This window comes from Podarcis cretensis, assembly GCF_951804945.1.
Source record: "Podarcis cretensis genome assembly, chromosome: 6".
NCBI classification, from domain to species: domain Eukaryota; kingdom Metazoa; phylum Chordata; class Lepidosauria; order Squamata; family Lacertidae; genus Podarcis; species Podarcis cretensis.
The window spans coordinates 46,059,191-46,075,696 of record NC_137175.1 but is presented as its reverse complement, the minus strand read 5'-3'; the positions used below and the strand labels follow the sequence as shown (position 1 = coordinate 46,075,696).

General features: G+C 42.2%; 1 long non-coding RNA gene across 1 annotated transcript in view; it reads left to right on the top strand.

The window, feature by feature from the left end:
* Positions 1-16,506, top strand: part of LOC307218575 — a 34,883-nt gene that overhangs the window by 17,653 nt on the left and 724 nt on the right. The gene's annotated exons all lie outside the window — the stretch shown is intronic.

Sequence of the window (16,506 nt, the reverse complement as noted above, 5' to 3'; positions counted from 1 at the left end):
CTCATGGGTGTTGCAGCCCAACAACATCTCAGGAGCCACACTTGAGGTACAGTAAAGGGTAAAGGGGACCCCTGACAGTTAAATCCAGTTGTGAAAGACTCTGGGGTTGCGGCACTCATCTTGCTTTACTGGCCAAGGGAGCCGGCGTACAGCTTCCGGGTCATGTGGCCAGCATGACTAAGCCGCTTCTGGGGAACCAGAGCAGTGCACAGAAACTTTGGCCTGCCAGTTGTTGCTGAACTACAACTCCCATCAGCCCCTGCAAAAATGGCCATTGGCTAGGGGTGATGGGAATGGTAGTTTAGCAACATATTCAGGACCAAATGTAGGAACAGCCTCAGGAGACACAGCTTGCTGGTTTAGGCTAAATTGAAGGAAAGATCACAGCTGTGACTGAGCAACCAGAAGATCCCAAATTCTATCCCTGACATCTCCCAATAAAACAAGGATGGAGAACCCGTGGTTCTCTAGCCAGTGTTCAGGGGTGATGGGAGCTGTAATTTTGACACCCACATGTTCTCCAACCCTGAGTTAAAAGAATTTTAGGAAGCACATTAGGGAAAGTCCTCTGCGTTAGCAATCAGTAATCTGATTCAGTGTAAGGGACCTGCTTGGGTTTACCAAAAGTCTTGCATGCATGTGCTCAAGCATGCTTCAAACATTTCTGCATCAGAGCTAGAGCACAGGATTCAAGTGTTTCGGTAGATGCAGCCTTTCACTTTACATGCCATTATTTTCTTTCCCATGAATAGTACATTTGCAAGTGCAGAAGCTGAAGAAGAGGGAATGAGGGAAATCTCTTCAAGAGACTGCTGTTGCGACTTGACAGTTGTCTACAATAAGTTCTTGGAGCAAGTCCTGGGTTTAGTACCTGGTGTGCTGGTGGCTGGTAGCTCATATGAATCCATTTAATTTGCATGTGTTTGGCCTATGAAAGCCATCCTCCGCTTGCATACTGCTGGACCAGCTTTCCTTCCTCTTCAAAAGTGTGGTTAAAAGCAGCTCTCTCCAAGGAGTGAATGTGGTCTCATTTCTCTATTCATGTGCTTAGGCGAATGCCTTCATTTCAGTCTTACACTCATCTAGCCTGAGTTGTCGCTTTCTGAACTGCTGGACCCTTCCAATTCAGCAGAAATACATTGTTTTAATTGCATCATCTCCATCAGGGCCCACCCAATACATTTGGGCACATGAAGCAAGCCACAAAATGGTGTGTGTGTCCCCATCCACTAGGGACCAAGGAGGAGTGAAGAGCTACATCAGGAAAAGGGTGGGGTGAGGATCAAGTTAACCTTACCTAATGGTTGAAGTAGGAATCAAAGGCTATCGGCTGCAGCGGGGGGCATAGCTGTCAACTTTTCCCTTTTCTTGCGAGGAATCCTAATCGGAATAAGAGAATTTCCCTTAAAAAAAGGAAAACATTGACAGCTATGGGGGGGACTGGTCGGTCCGTGAATCAGTGTGTTTTTACATGAGTAGAATGTATGCTTTTATTTAAAATGCATCTCTGGGTTATTTGCGGGGCATAGGAATTTGTTCATTCCCCCCCCCCAAAAAAAATATAGTCCGTCCTACTATGTGGTCTGAGGGATAGTGGACTGGCCCATGGCTGAAAAAGGTTGCTGACCCCTGTGTTCTCTCCTGCTAGAAAACCTTGGCAATTGCCATTCTGCATCTGGGGTTCTTCTCAGCACCTCACCGCACGGAAACTAGTGGTGCACACCACCCCAGTCTCTGAGCCAAGCATAGGCAAACCTCAGCCCTCCAGGTGTTTGGGAATACAATTCCCATCATCCCTGACCACTGGTCCTGTTAGCTAGGAATGATGGGAATTGTAGTCCTGAACATCTGGAGGACCGGAGTTTGTCTATGACTGCTCTGAGCAGTGCAGGATGCTAGGGTTTCCAGGTGCTTACTCTGGGGTCGGTTTCCTTGGAATGAGGGACAGTGGAGACTGTATACATACAACCTCAGCCTAAGATGAAGGGGCTCACAGCTTTACTACCCCAGAAGCTCTTGCTTTTCGCATAGCCCCAGCCTTGGATTCCAGCAGAAGTCAAGGACAGCTATGACTCCCTTGCTTCTTCCAACAACCTGCTTCTAGCCCAGCTCACAAACACAACTCTGTGTTTGTCTTTGTCTTTCTCACTACCAGGTGAGCGAGGGGACTCACTCATTTGTCCTTTGTTGCATGAACAATCATGCTTAGGCCCATTAACTCACCAAGAAGCGGGCCTTGCTATTTCCACAACTTAATTCTCCATTAGACTGTAACCCTTGCTGGAGCCAGGACCCCAGTAATTACAAGGGATTCAGCCTTCATGCAGGCTAGCCCACCCCCAAACTCACAACACTATTCTTGTGGGGAGTACAATTGCCAATTAAAAGAATAACAACAATATTCTCAAAACAATATATCCCCATTCTGCCACAGAGATTGGCTTTTTCCCTGTGACTGCTCCTAAGAGGCTAAGGAGAACTAAATAATTTGGGTCTCATCTTGTCACTGAAAATGCTTTGAATTTGCACAGCTGTGGGATAAAGTTCTGTGGTAAAGGAAGTCAGATCTGGTTTTTGCTCATGGTCTCTGAGCCCCTAAGCACATGTAGTCTGAAATAGATTTAATTGATTTCTCTTGGTCTTATTTCCAAGTAATTGTACCTAGGACGGCAGCCTTGGACAAGTTTCTCCATTCCTTAATCCAGCTGTAAAACTGGGACAATTTTCTCCTTTCTTCACTTTTTTTCTTTGATGTGCACATTATTCCCTGTAATAACTGATTCTAAGGGCAAAGACTGCTATCTTATACCGCCTTATCTGGGTGTAAGCCCCATTAATTCCAGTGGGACTTAAACATGGTAGGATTGAGCGTTTCATCTTGACTATATCCCTCCTGTGAATTTTCCCTCTAAAATGAAGCCCCTCCACCGGAGGCGGCGCGAATGGCAATGGCGGTCCTCTTCCTTCTGTGAAGAGGAAGCTCCGTGGGAAACGGGTCGTCCGCTACGGCGAAGCGGAGACCCACGTCGGAAACCCACAGGCAGCAAAAGCCTGTGGTCTCGGGACCCGGCGGGCGCCAGAAGCAACCCCTGAAACATTGAAGGAACCCCGTAAGGGGCTCCGGAGCGGGGAGGGGGTAGCGGCGCTGTGGGTCGTTTCGCAAGCTACGGAGTGAAGCCGCGCTGCTGCTGCCGGTGAGCGCTGACCTCTTTTCCTGAAACTTCTGATTTGGAAAAGCAACAATCCGTGAGTAAAGAGGACTTTACAAAATTTGAGACTAAAAATTATTGAATTTGGCTGAAAGCGGAGCGACGTAAAACAGGAAGTCCGTCTTCCGCTGTCACTGAACTTCAAAGCAAAGAGCTGGAGGAGTGGAGGCAAAGAAAGAATTTTTAACCTAATCGATCTGAGCAACCGTTGAACTTTCTTGTAAGCAAAATAAGGACTTTAAGCATTTGATTTTATGCTCTTTACTTGCATCGTGATACCTTTCTTCTATCGGAAATATAATTTGAGTAAGAAACCCAGGTTCTGGAGCTGCCTGAGTGACTGAGCTGTCAGTCTGCAGATTTGGTTACTTTGAATTAAAAATTGCAACATTCTGAGGGAGTTTGGACTTGCTACTTTGAAGCATCATTTGAAATACCAGTTTGCACTGTTTGAAACAATGTGGTTGTTAATACTATCTCTGCTTAAAACCTGCTATTGAAGGTTCCTGGACTTTAAACTTGATTTTAGCAATTTTACCAGAATTGATCTTTTCCCTAAAGACATTTTAAGCTCCCCCTAGAGGATTCGGGATTTACAGCAGTGAATTATTTTACTTTCCTTTCCTGGCCTCCTGTTTAACTGTTACCATCTGGGCTGTTGTTTTCTCACGGGAACAACTCAGTTTGACCTTGACTTTTAGATAACTCTGGAATGAGTGGCGCAAGAAAAAAGGGACCAAAAACTAGACAAACAACTTTAACAACTTTAACCGCAGCCTCTCAGGCACGCAGATCATCTGTACCTACTCTGCCTTCAGAAGAAGAAGCTGCTTCTCGGCCACAAGCAGGGGAGGGAGAAACTGAGCAATTACAACTGGAAGATATGGCCTCAGGAGCAACTGCTTCTATTTTAGAGAAAATCTACGAAAAACTGGAATCTTTGGACAAGAGAGTAGAATCTCTGGATAAGAAAGCTGATGAGCAAACAGCTAAAATTGATCAAAACACAGAATGTTTAAATAGATTAACTGGACAAGTATCTCAGAACGTACAAGCAATTGGAGAACTGACGGAGGCCACGGCAGAAAATCGCAAATTGGCTGAGGATACTAGCCAAAGACTGGAAAATTTGGAACAAGAGGTAAGACCACTCAGCAAACAAGTAGGTGAACACCAGACCTACCTCTCCATGATAGAACTGCGGAACCGGGAGAGCAACCTTAGGATAAGGTCGATACCAGAAGCGGAAGAAGGCAACTTAGCTGAGTTCCTGACTAAAGAGTTTTCCAAGTTTTGGAATTTAGAGGAAAAGGACTTTAAAATCGTATCAGCCTTCAGGCTTGGAAGACTTGTAAAGAAAGAGAAGCCCAGAGACTGTTTGATAACATTGAGATCAAAGGAGGAAAGGGATAAGATTTTGGGCCTACACTACGGAAAGTCACTGGACATTTCGGACAGAAGAATTGAATTTTACAAGGACATCCCTAAACAACTGTTGGATCTTAGATCTGACTATCTTGAACTGGCCAAATTGTTGAGGAGCAACTCAATTATCTACAGGTGGGAATTTCCCCAAGGAGTATCTTTCACTTTTAGAGGGAAGAAGGTTAAAATTAGAACATTGGAAGACAGAGATAAATTTTTGACTGCATACGGAGAGGACCTTCAAAAGGGAATTGAATTACCCTTAGGGGCCTGGAGCACCAGCGGTACCTGCACCCTCGGAACCTGAAGATCCAGTGAACAAGACACCACCCCCAGGAAAATAATCAGATTAATTCAGGATGTCTCTGCAACTCTTGAGTTGGAATATAAATGGCTGTAACATCCCGGAAAAAAGGAGGAAAATTTTTCACATATTAAAAAAGGAACAATTGGATATCATTTGCCTACAAGAAACACATGTGACTAGGCTCTACAGAAAAGTGTTAATAAACAAAAGACTTGGCCAGGAATTTATATCTTCGGACAGAGTAAAGAAGAGAGGCGTGGTGATATATGTAAAAGAGAGCCTGTCACCCAAATTCTTATTTAAAGATGAACATGGAAGAATTTTAGCAATTGAGATACAACATCATGGAGAGAAGATTTTGTTATTAGGAATTTATGCACCAAATGAAGGGAAATCGGAATTTTACAAGAAGTTGCATGAGACAATGCTGGATTATCTGGACTATGACAACATCATTATGATGGGAGATATGAACGGGGTCGTATCAACTAACATGGATAAGTCACAAAGCCAAAATGTTACAAAGGATGGCAGACTACCAAAGACTTTCTTTGAAATGACAGACAATATGGACTTAATTGACATTTGGAGAACGAAGAACCCCTTGGGAAGAGAGGGAACATTTTTCTCTGAAGCCCAGCTGACTTGGACAAGAATCGACCAAATATGGATAACTAGAGGTCTGGCACCCAAGGTCAGAAAGGTGGAAATCTGCCCAAAGACCTGCTCCAACCATAATGCAACGAAGATGGACATGACACTACTACCAATCGGCTCCTTTAGATGGAAGATGAATGACAATTTGTTTAGAGATCAGGAGATTGTTGAGAAGGCCCAAAAAGCCTTGAAGGACTATTTTGAGATAAACATGAACACTACGGTGGAAAAAAGAACTATCTGGGATGCAAGTAAGGCTGTAATGAGGGGGTTCTTGATACAACAGAATGCTGTAAAGAAAAGGAGACAAAATGAGAGGAAAGACAAGATATTGGAGAAAATCAAAGAATTGGAGAAGAAGTTAAGATCAAATCCGAAGTCACAGCCGACCCTGAGAGAAATCAAACTTCATCAAGCACAATATTCTAAATTGATAAACCAGGAAATAGAGTGGAAGATTAAATTAATGAAACAAAAAACTTTTGAATCGGCAAATAAATGTGGGAAACTGCTAGCTTGGCAGTTGAAGAGGAGACAAAAACTAAATACAGTTACAAATTTAGAAATTGAAGGAAGAAATATTCAGAACCCTGTGGAGATCAGAAAGTGCTTCCAGAGATATTTCAAAAGATTATATACTTAAGGGCCGCAAGATGAGGTTGAGATTAAACAATTTTTGGAAAAAAATGGACTAACAAATTGTCACAAGAAAATAGATCAATCCTGAATTGCAAAATAACACGACAAGAGATTGAACAAGCCATTCAGAACATGCAATTGGGCAAATCCCCAGGGCCAGATGGGCTGACCTCCAAGTACTACAAGACATTAAAAGACTATCTGATACAACCACTGATGGAGGTCAGCAATGAAATTATGGAGGGGAAGAAGGCGCCGGAATCGTGGAAAGAAGCTTTTATCACATTGATACCAAAATCGGAAGCTGAAAAGACACAACTTAAGAACTATCGTCCCATCTCCCTTTTAAATGTGGATTACAAAATATTTGCAGACGTTTTGGCAAGTAGACTCAAAAAAGTATTAAATGAAGTAATTCATAAAGACCAGGCAGGCTTTCTCCCAGGTAGACACTTGTTTGCTAACACAAGGAATATCATTGACATTTTGGAACTTTTGCAAACAGACATAAATACAAAAGCAGTGTTAATTTTTATAGATGTGGAGAAGGCCTTTGACAATATCTCTTGGAAATTTATGAAGGGAAATTTAAAAGAAATGGGAGTGGGTCGGGGTTTTGAGAATGGGATTGATGCAAGATATTCAGAACAAAAAGCTAAATTGATAGTTAACAATGTGGTTACAGAAGAGTTTAAAATTGAAAAAGGAACACGACAAGGCTGCCCCATTTCCCCTCTGCTATTTATTTCGGTTCTGGAGGTGCTCTTGAACATGATCAGAGGGGACCGGTTGGTGGGAGGAATCCAGGTCGGAGCGAAACAATACAAACTTAAAGCTTTTGCAGATGACCTAGTTTTGACCCTGCAGGAGCCAGAATCTAGTACGAAAAGAGTGTTACAATTGATTCAAGACTTTGGTCGGGTGGCGGGATTCAAATTAAACAAACAGAAAACTAAGGTGCTGGGAAAAAATTTGACAGATACAGAGTCAGAACGGTTTCAGAGAGAGACAGAACTAACTGTGGTTAAAAAAGTAAAGTACCTAGGGGTTAACATAACAGCAAAAAATCTGAGTCTTTTTAAGGATAACTATGAAAAATGTTGGTCTGAAATTAAAAGAGACTTAGACAGTTGGACAAAATTGAAACTCTCTTTGTTAGGCCGAATTGCTGCTATTAAGATGAATGTATTGCCAAAAATGTTGTTTTTGTTTCAAACACTACAGATTGTGGACAAGACGGAGTGCTTCCGGAAGTGGCAGAGAGACATCTCTAAGTTTGTCTGGCAGGGCAAAAAGCCCAGAATTAAGTTTAAGTTATTAACTGATGCGAAAGAAAGAGAGGGCTTTGCCCTGCCAGACCTAAAGTTGTACTATGAGGCCGCAGCTTTCTGCTGGCTAAAAGACTGGCTACTTCTCGAGGACACTGACGTTCTGGATCTGGAAGGTTTTAACAATGCTTTTGGTTGGCATGCATACTTATGGTATGACAAGGTTAAGATCAATAAGGCCTTTAAGAATCATATTGTCAGAAAAGCAGTGTTTAATGTCTGGACAAAATATAAAGACTTATTGGAAAATAAATCTCCAAGGTGGCTTTCACCGCTGGAAGCTAAGGCCCGAAAAAGACCCAATATGGAGGCCAAATGGCCAAAATATTGGGAAATACTAGAAAAAGATGGAGACAATTGGAAATTGCAGAGTTTGGAGAAAATGAAGGATAAAGTGCGAGACTGGCTACACTACGCTCAGATTAAAGAAGTTTTTAAAAATGACAAAAAGCTAGGGTTCCAGGTGGAGAAATCGAAGTTGGAAACAGAACTGTTAGAGCCTAAGACTAAGGTACTTTCAAGAATGTATAACTTGCTGTTAAAATGGAATACACAAGATGAAATGGTTAAATCGGCTATGATAAAGTGGGCACAGGACATTGGGCACAACATTATGTTTGAGGACTGGGAAAGGTTGTGGACCATTGGGTTGAACTTCACTGCATGTAATGCTTTGAAGGAAAATGTAATGAAAATGATATATAGATGGTACATGACCCCAGTTAAACTTGCCAAAATATACCATTTGTCTGATAATAAATGTTGGAAATGTAAAGAAAATGAAGGAACATTCTTTCACCTCTGGTGGACTTGCCCTAGAGTGAAGGCTTTCTGGGAAATGATATATAATGAGCTGAAAAAGGTATTTAAGTATACCTTCACTAAGAAACCAGAGGCCTTCCTTTTGGGTATTGTCGGCCAGAAGGTGTTAAGGAAGGACCAAACATTTTTTATGTATGCAACAACAGCAGCAAGGATACTTATCGCTAAGCACTGGAAAACCCAAGATCTACCCACACTGGAAGAGTGGCAGATGCAGCTGATAGACTATATGGAACTAGCCGAGATGACTGGCAGAATCCGAGACCTGGGAGAAGAGAAGGTTGAAGAAGACTGGAAGAAATTTAAGATTTATTTAAAAAAGCATTGTAATTTGGTTGAATGTTAAGAAGGATGCTAGATCATAAATAATTGAGCACCACTAAACTAGATGGAATTAGGATGACAAGTGAGATTGAGGAAAAAACATAAACCTTTGGGAGGATTATTAGATTATATTTTAAATGAATGGGATATAAGAATGTAAACAAGATGATAAATTGCGGGTAAGAATTGACAATGATGCAAGTGGGAGCGGGAGACGTGAGGGAGTCCAATGAAGTTAAGAAAATATGTTATGATATATGTTTCATTGTTTTTATTTCTGCATTTATGTTTAAAATTTTTAATAAATATATAAATAAATAAATAAATAAATAAATAAATAAATAAATAATAAAATGAAGCCCTCCAAAAGAAGTGGGACGTGAACTAGGGAGCTCTTGATTGCTCAGTGTTTCCTGTTGCACATACAAGGGCCAACATTGATGCCGAAATCCAGCTTTGCCTGAGCTCTGCGAGTGTGGCTTTCTCCCGATTGAAGTTCAGAGTGTTTGAGGACTGGGACATTCGCAGGGAAACCAAAATACTTCTTTACAAAGCTATTGTACTGCCAACCTTACTGTATGCTTGTGAAACATGGACCACTTATAAACGCCACCTCAACCCCTCGAAAGATTCCATCAACGATGTCTCCAACATTTTTTACACATACTTGGGAAGACAGGAGAACTAATATCAGCGTACTAGAAGAAGCAAAGATCACCAGTGTTGAAGCAATGATTCTTCAACATCAACTTCCTTGGATTGGTCATGTTGTGCGGATGCCTGATGATCGTATTCCAAAGCAACTATTCTGAACTTAAAAATGGAAAGCGTAATGCTGGTGGTCAACAAAAGAGGTTTAAAGACTACCTCAAGGCAAATCTTTAAAAATGTAGTATACACACTGACAACAGGGAAACACTGGCCAGCAAGCGCTCCAGTTGGAGAACAACCTTTACCAAAGGTGTCATGGGCTTTGAAGACACTCGAACTCAGGACGCAAGGGAGAAACATGCTAAGAGGAAGGCACTCTTGGCAAATCCACACCGTGATCAACTCCCACCCGGAAACCAATGCCCCCACTGTGGAAGGACATGTGGATCTAGAATTGGCTTCCACAGTCACTTACAGACTCATTGTTAAAACCGTGTTTACGGAAGACAATCTTACTCGGCTACAAGTAATCGCCAAAAAAAGAAGAAGACAACTCTTTAAAAGCATGTGCTGTTTCTAGTTATGTGTAAAGGCTTATTGTAAAATGGCAAAAGCAGACAAGAATTGTCAGGTTAAATCAGAGTTTGGCCTTAATTGGTGGCCAGCATTGACGTGCTAGATAAAATGCAGAGTGATCCAACATTTATTCTGAGGCTTGGGGACACCATAAACATCTTTCTTCACTAATAGCTTTTGATGGACCTGCCCATAAATTTGTCTTACCCTTTTAAAAATCCTGTTATACACAGTCTTGACCTTAGCAAATCCCCATGGCAATTTGTTCTACATATATGAACTGCACTGTATAAAAACACACACCTTTCCAATAAGGGTGTCTTGTTCATGGGCTGCATTCACATAATTACTGATCTCACAGATTTTTCTTCCAAAGCTAAGAATCCCTTTATTCTTCCATTTCTCCTTGTATGGGAGATATTCCACTTACCAGATCATTTTTACTGACCTTCCCAATCATTTTTCCTGTATGAATTTTGGCATGGAAATACTCTAGACAGCATTAAAGGGAAAGGATGTGACCATCAATGGATGCTGAGATGTTGTTTACAGTGAATTCTGAAACTAATGCTCACAGACCAGTACTAAAGCCCTCAGTACGTCAACTACGATTGGGATCAGGCAAAAGTATTTCCTAACCTGAGTTTGAGATTGCCACTTGAAGTTGTCCCTATCACTGTAAACTGTTCATATCACTACACCTAAATAAGAAATTAATCTACACCCTGAGAATAAGGCTCCTTTCATGCCTTTCTGTATCTCATTCAAGACTTTAAAGGCACAGGAAACTGTCAGTTAAATGTGACTACGCTACCTAAAATCATTTTCACCAGGCATTGGACCTAGGATCTTCTGCTTGCAAAGGATATGCTGAGCTTTGACTCCTCCTTCTAAATAGTCGCAATAAATGGCAAGACTTTTCTCGGGGGGGGGGGGGGAGTGCAGGTGTATGTAACTCATCCGCCCGATTATTCCTTTGGAGCTGTGTGTCCCAAATGCAAAGAGCCAAGATCAGCTGCTGGTGTGATTCAGCAAAGTTTCATTGCTTTCATCACACATTAAAGACAATTAACATCAGATGAGGCTCAGACTGCCCAGCCTATTTAGAATCAATATTTTAATCCTATTGACTTCCCTATGGAGTGGCAGCTGGCTCTCTCAGCGCATCTATTGATTCTGAATTTGATTGTGGAGTGCAATGCTAATACCCTGTGTTTTCCTAGCTAGTGTTATGTATGTAGCTGTTTAGTGTTTTGGCATTTGATTGCATGTAATACTGTGGATATAAGCCTGCTTTATGAGTGTTTACACTAGTGTGTAAATGTGTAATTTATAACTTCAGCATATAAATCAACATAGTTAAAGGTCTTGTCCCTTGTGCCTTGAAGTCTGTTTCCAGATTTAGAAGAAATGTGCTTTTTTTAAAAAAATACTGTTTAGTTTTCCTCTAGTTGCGGTGTATGGAGGGAGTCATATACTGCTCTGAACTAAAGAAGGCAGCAGCAAAATCAGCCAACCAACCATCATTGGTTAAAGCAGTTACATCCATGTAAAAGAAAAATGAGTATTTTTTATCCAAAAATGTTGGGGCAACAACTTGTCAGAAAATTTAATATTTACACAATGAATGGCTTCCTATTTGGATCTTTCAGTGGTGTTGTCATGGCCCCAGGGGTTTCTCTTGTTGAGCCAACATGATTCTCATACTGAGACCCAGCTGTGGGGTGACGTTTAATATTTGAGAGAATAAACCAGCTGAGTTTTGTATCAGCACTTCGCCCAGAGTTACTTTGCTCCTCTAAAAAGTCCATAAAGGAGGCATTTTTACATCTAGCATTTGAACCTCTTACCACAAAAACCGCCTTCAAATGTGCACCTTCAAGTGTGGGAACCATTTGCACACGGCACCACCTGACATCGCTGGTGAATGATGTTAACCACGTAGGGAGGGATGACTGCCTGAGTTTGTCCCATCCAATGGGCCCTCTCCCTCTTGGAAGAGCATTGATTGCAATGGGGGCGGGGGACTCAGAGCCCACCCCTGTGATCATGTTATTTGCACATGGCCTGTTTCACAACAAGTTTACACCACACAGAAGTGTCTCCCACGCTGCTGGTTACATATGCAAAGGGGAATGAAGTCTGTTTCGTATCAGGGGCAAACACTCTAGCAAGGAGCAAGCTAACCAAATACTGTATGTATTCCCAGGATGTGTTTAATAGCACCCAGCAAGAGGCACTCTAGTAACCACAATGATTCTCTTTAAAAGGAGGCAGCTCAACAGGGGTATAAACCCACAAGGGCAAAGTTGTTGTAAGACAACGTTGTCACTGAGACTTGTAACACCACCACCACCACCATGAAGATTCCTTGCATCCTTGAATATGGGCTTGGAGAGACATGAATTTAAACTTTCTACTCAGTCATTGGCACCCTTGCTGGTCTTGTAATTTCATCTTCTCTAGGCATCTGCTTCCCGTTTGTAAAATGGGTTGTTACAATGATGAATGATGCATCATAATTGCAATGACAAAGGATATGCTTGTTAACATCTACTTTCATATGAAAAAGTGCTGCAAATGATAAAAGATGAGGCAGAAAATATGCAAAGAGATCTCTGACTTTTTACACCTCTTGCTTTTAGTCATTATTGCCAAAGGAGACTGAATCATTTAAAAAGATATTTTTAACATCAGACAACTCGGAAGTTTTAGAGTTGGGTGTCATCAGCATGCAGATGACATCTCTCTTAAATCTGATTCAAATGAGGCAGAGAAAATGCTAGTTTAGAGGAGCTTAGAAACAGTAACAGGCCAGGTGATATTTAATAGAGAAGCTCATAGAACCAGCCATGCCACTGAAGATTGCCACTCACTGACATAGGTGTACAAATTGCAGCCCCTTCTGAACAAAGAAAACCTAGCTACAGTTATCCCTGCTCTAGTAAACCTCTGGTTAGATTACTATGATGCATTGTACAAAGGGCTGCTCATGAAGGCTGGGAACTGCAGTTACTCCAAAACGCAGCTGCTACGGTACCAACTGGGACTGGTCATTGGCAACATATCTCACCTGTGCTTAAAGGGCTGCACTCTCTCTCACTCAGACTCTGAGTCAGTTTCAGAGTGCTGATGCTTACTTTTATAGCCCTGCATGGCTTGGGATCTAGATACCTGAAGAACCATTTATTCCATTATCTTTGGAGACCCTCTTCTGAATGTCTCCACCATCTAAAACAAGCTGAGTGGTGGGTAGGGAGAGGGAGCAGCAATATCTATCTATCTAAGTGTGTGTGTGTACTCTGGAGCTATTTACTGATGGGCATAAATTAATTAAACAAATAAAATAAGTGAAAGGATATAAGAAGAATCCTGCTGCACTGGATCAAAGCTCCATGTACAATGCAATTCTAGACAAGTCTACTCAATAGTAAACCCCAGAGAGATCAAGAGGGCTTACTTCCAGGTAAATGGGTACAGGGTTGCAGCTTGGGAGTAAGTACTCTGTTTTCAGTAGTGGTGATCTGGATGCCTCTGGAAGACCCACAAGTTGGCTATGTAGGGAACAACCCTCTCCTGTTGTTTGTCCCCCAGGAGCATATTGCTCCTATAGGCAAGGTAAAGGTAAAGGACCCTTGGACAGTTAAGTCCAGTCAAAGATGGGGGTGATGCCCATCTTGCTTTCAAGCTGAAGGAGCCAGTGTTTGTCCACAGACAGCTTTCTGGGTCATTTGGCCAGCATGACTAAACTGCTTCTGGCACAACGGAACACCATGACGGAAACCAGAGCGCATGGAAATGCCGTTTACCTTCCCATCGCAGCGGTACTTATTTATCTACTTGCACTGGTGTGCTTTCAAGCACACCATGTGCTATAAGTGCATGTGCTTTAAGTGCATGGTGTGCACATTGCCTGTTTACCACTTTTTTTTTGGAAGGGGAGCCTAAAATCACAGGAGGCATATATTCCACTGCTGCAGAGGGGGGCTGCTTAGAACCAAAAGAAAACAACAACGAAAAGGATAGAAAAGTTATAGGGGATAATAGCAGGAGATGGAATAGACTTATTAGAATTCTTTCCTCCTTTAAAGAAAAAAAAATGATATTCATGGAGCCACATTCCATACAGCACTGACTCCAAACAGACACAAGGAGGGAAGACAAGATGCAGAAGTCTCTGGGATAGTAGGGAGCGGGTTTCTCCCATCCCTACTTGGAGATGGCAGCAACTAAACCCGGAAACCTCTGTATACAAAGCAGATGCTCTACCACAAAATGCCAACTCTGAGTACCTCTGAATCCCAGGTGCTGGGAGGGACATAGGGGGAGAGGCAGGGTTTGGTCTTCATAGCTTATGGGTTTCCTGGAGGCATCTGGATGACAGCTGTGAGAAACAGGTTGCTAGATTGGTCTTTGGACTGATCCAGGGTATAGTCTTAACACAAAGCTACATTCTTGCTGAAGCTAAGCTGGTCTGGTCAGTTTCTGAATGGGGAGAACTATATGTGGCTTTGGGCTCTATGAGATAGAAGCATCCTTGGGCTTTCAGAAGAAAGGCAGGATATAATTGTAAGAAAACTAATACTGAAAAAAGAAGCCTTGTTAGAAGGGCTCCATGTTGACACCGAAGTTTGAAGGTATCTGAGCCATACATTTGCTTGACTCAAGTTTCGGTGCTGTGGTGCATGGGCCGTTAGTCCTGCTGGCTCCAAGTCTCCGTATGCATTCATGCCAGCATTAGGAAGCATCTGCTCTCAACGTGATCCCACAAGGTCAAAGGTAGGACGTACAACACTGCTGACTTCCGCAACCTGATAGTGCAAAAGATTTTTGTTTCCTGGAAAACCCTTCTTCGCTTGCTGCTGCTACTTTGCCCCTCCCCTGCACCAATTCTTCCTGCAAAAATTTCCCGGCAACAACGGACTGCGGTTAAGTGCCGGGGGGAAATAAAGTGACATTTATCACAACAGATGGGCTGCTGAGAGAATGATGTTTGGATTCCCGCAACAACTAAGTAACAACTGCATCAGCCCATGATCTCTGACATTTCAGTACACTTTCCGACTCTGACCTTTTCCCCAGCAGCTACAAAATGGTTGTTGTCTCCACTCCCGTTGGTTCTTCTCTGTGGCTATTGACAGATATAGAATGGAAATCTCACAGTACGAGCTATTCAAGATTCTTCAGAGATTAGAGCTGTTGATGGAAGTTCATGTAAACATCCTAAAAACAATAAAGGAAATAGTTTTGATTTTCCACATTATTCATAAATAATCTATGAATGGGATGGGGAGAAGGGGAAATAGGGTGCATCTGTGTTACGCAAAGGCTTGCATATGTTAAGGATGTGTCCATGCTAAGTGGTGTGTGTGACTGCATGTCTTTGTGTGGCACCACACTCTGGGAATTTGATTTCATGGTAATGTGGCCCTTGGCCCCCAAAAGATTATTATCTCATTGCCAAAACTCCACCAGTTATTCTGACTAAATTGATTACCGTGTGTGTGTGTGTGTGTGTGTGTGTGTAAAAGGGAGTGGGTGGTGCTGTGGTCTAAACCACTGAGCCTCTTGGGCTTGCCGATCAGAAGGTTGGCAGTTTAAATCCATGTGACAGGGTGAGCTCCCATTGCACTGTCCCAGCTCCTACCAACCAGAATACTGGGAAAGGTAGTTTGTTAAGGGTGATGTGAATTGTAGCTCTGTGAGAGGTAAGCCACAGTTTCCAGGATTATTTGGAGGAAGTCTTGTGTAAGAACATGTTGCACATTTATTGCTGGGATGGATGAGCATTTGTATTTCATGGTTTTAAATGTGATAAAACAATTTTAAAAAATACAATATATTTTATGTACCCAGAGAAATCCCTTTTTGCTTGCAAATACTGCTTTGCCCACTCAGTTCTTCTTGTAAGCTCTCTCTCTCTCCCCATCCTACCTTTGTCTTTCTATACCTATAATCAACTTGATAGGTATAGTCCCCTGGGATAGTCCCCTGGGATACTGCTGGGTCCTACTGCTATTCATTCTTATTGCGTTGCTATTGATTGTAAAGAGCTGAAGTTGGCCTAGAGCTAAACACTTTTCTAGTGTTAAGGCAATCAGCACATGATCTTCAACTTGCTGAGGTCTAGGTTCTTATGTGATGTTGACTGAATGGCAACAAAATCTATATTATTGATTTTCCTCCAGCCGCTTTGTTACATGTGTTCCTTCAGCTCATCTTTGCGCTATCTGATTACACAGCTGATCCTATTTGATCCAGCGGGATGAGATCTATTCTGACAGCTGTGAAGCAGGAACTCCAAAAACGGGCCATTATAATTCTTATTGTTGTCCCATGTAACCCCTGCCCTCTAAAATAAGGGACAGAAGCGGTAATGGACATGATATCTTGAAATGTGGGACATCACATTGCAAAGCCTGCAAACTCAGTCCCCAGGTAATGCAATCTCTGTTTGTTTTAACAAATTTTAGTCCATCTTTTCATATTCAGCTCTGAAGGCAGCTGATGAAAGAGCTTCTCACGACATCCAGAATCATTCTGTTGCTAAGTCTTCTATGTCAGAGCT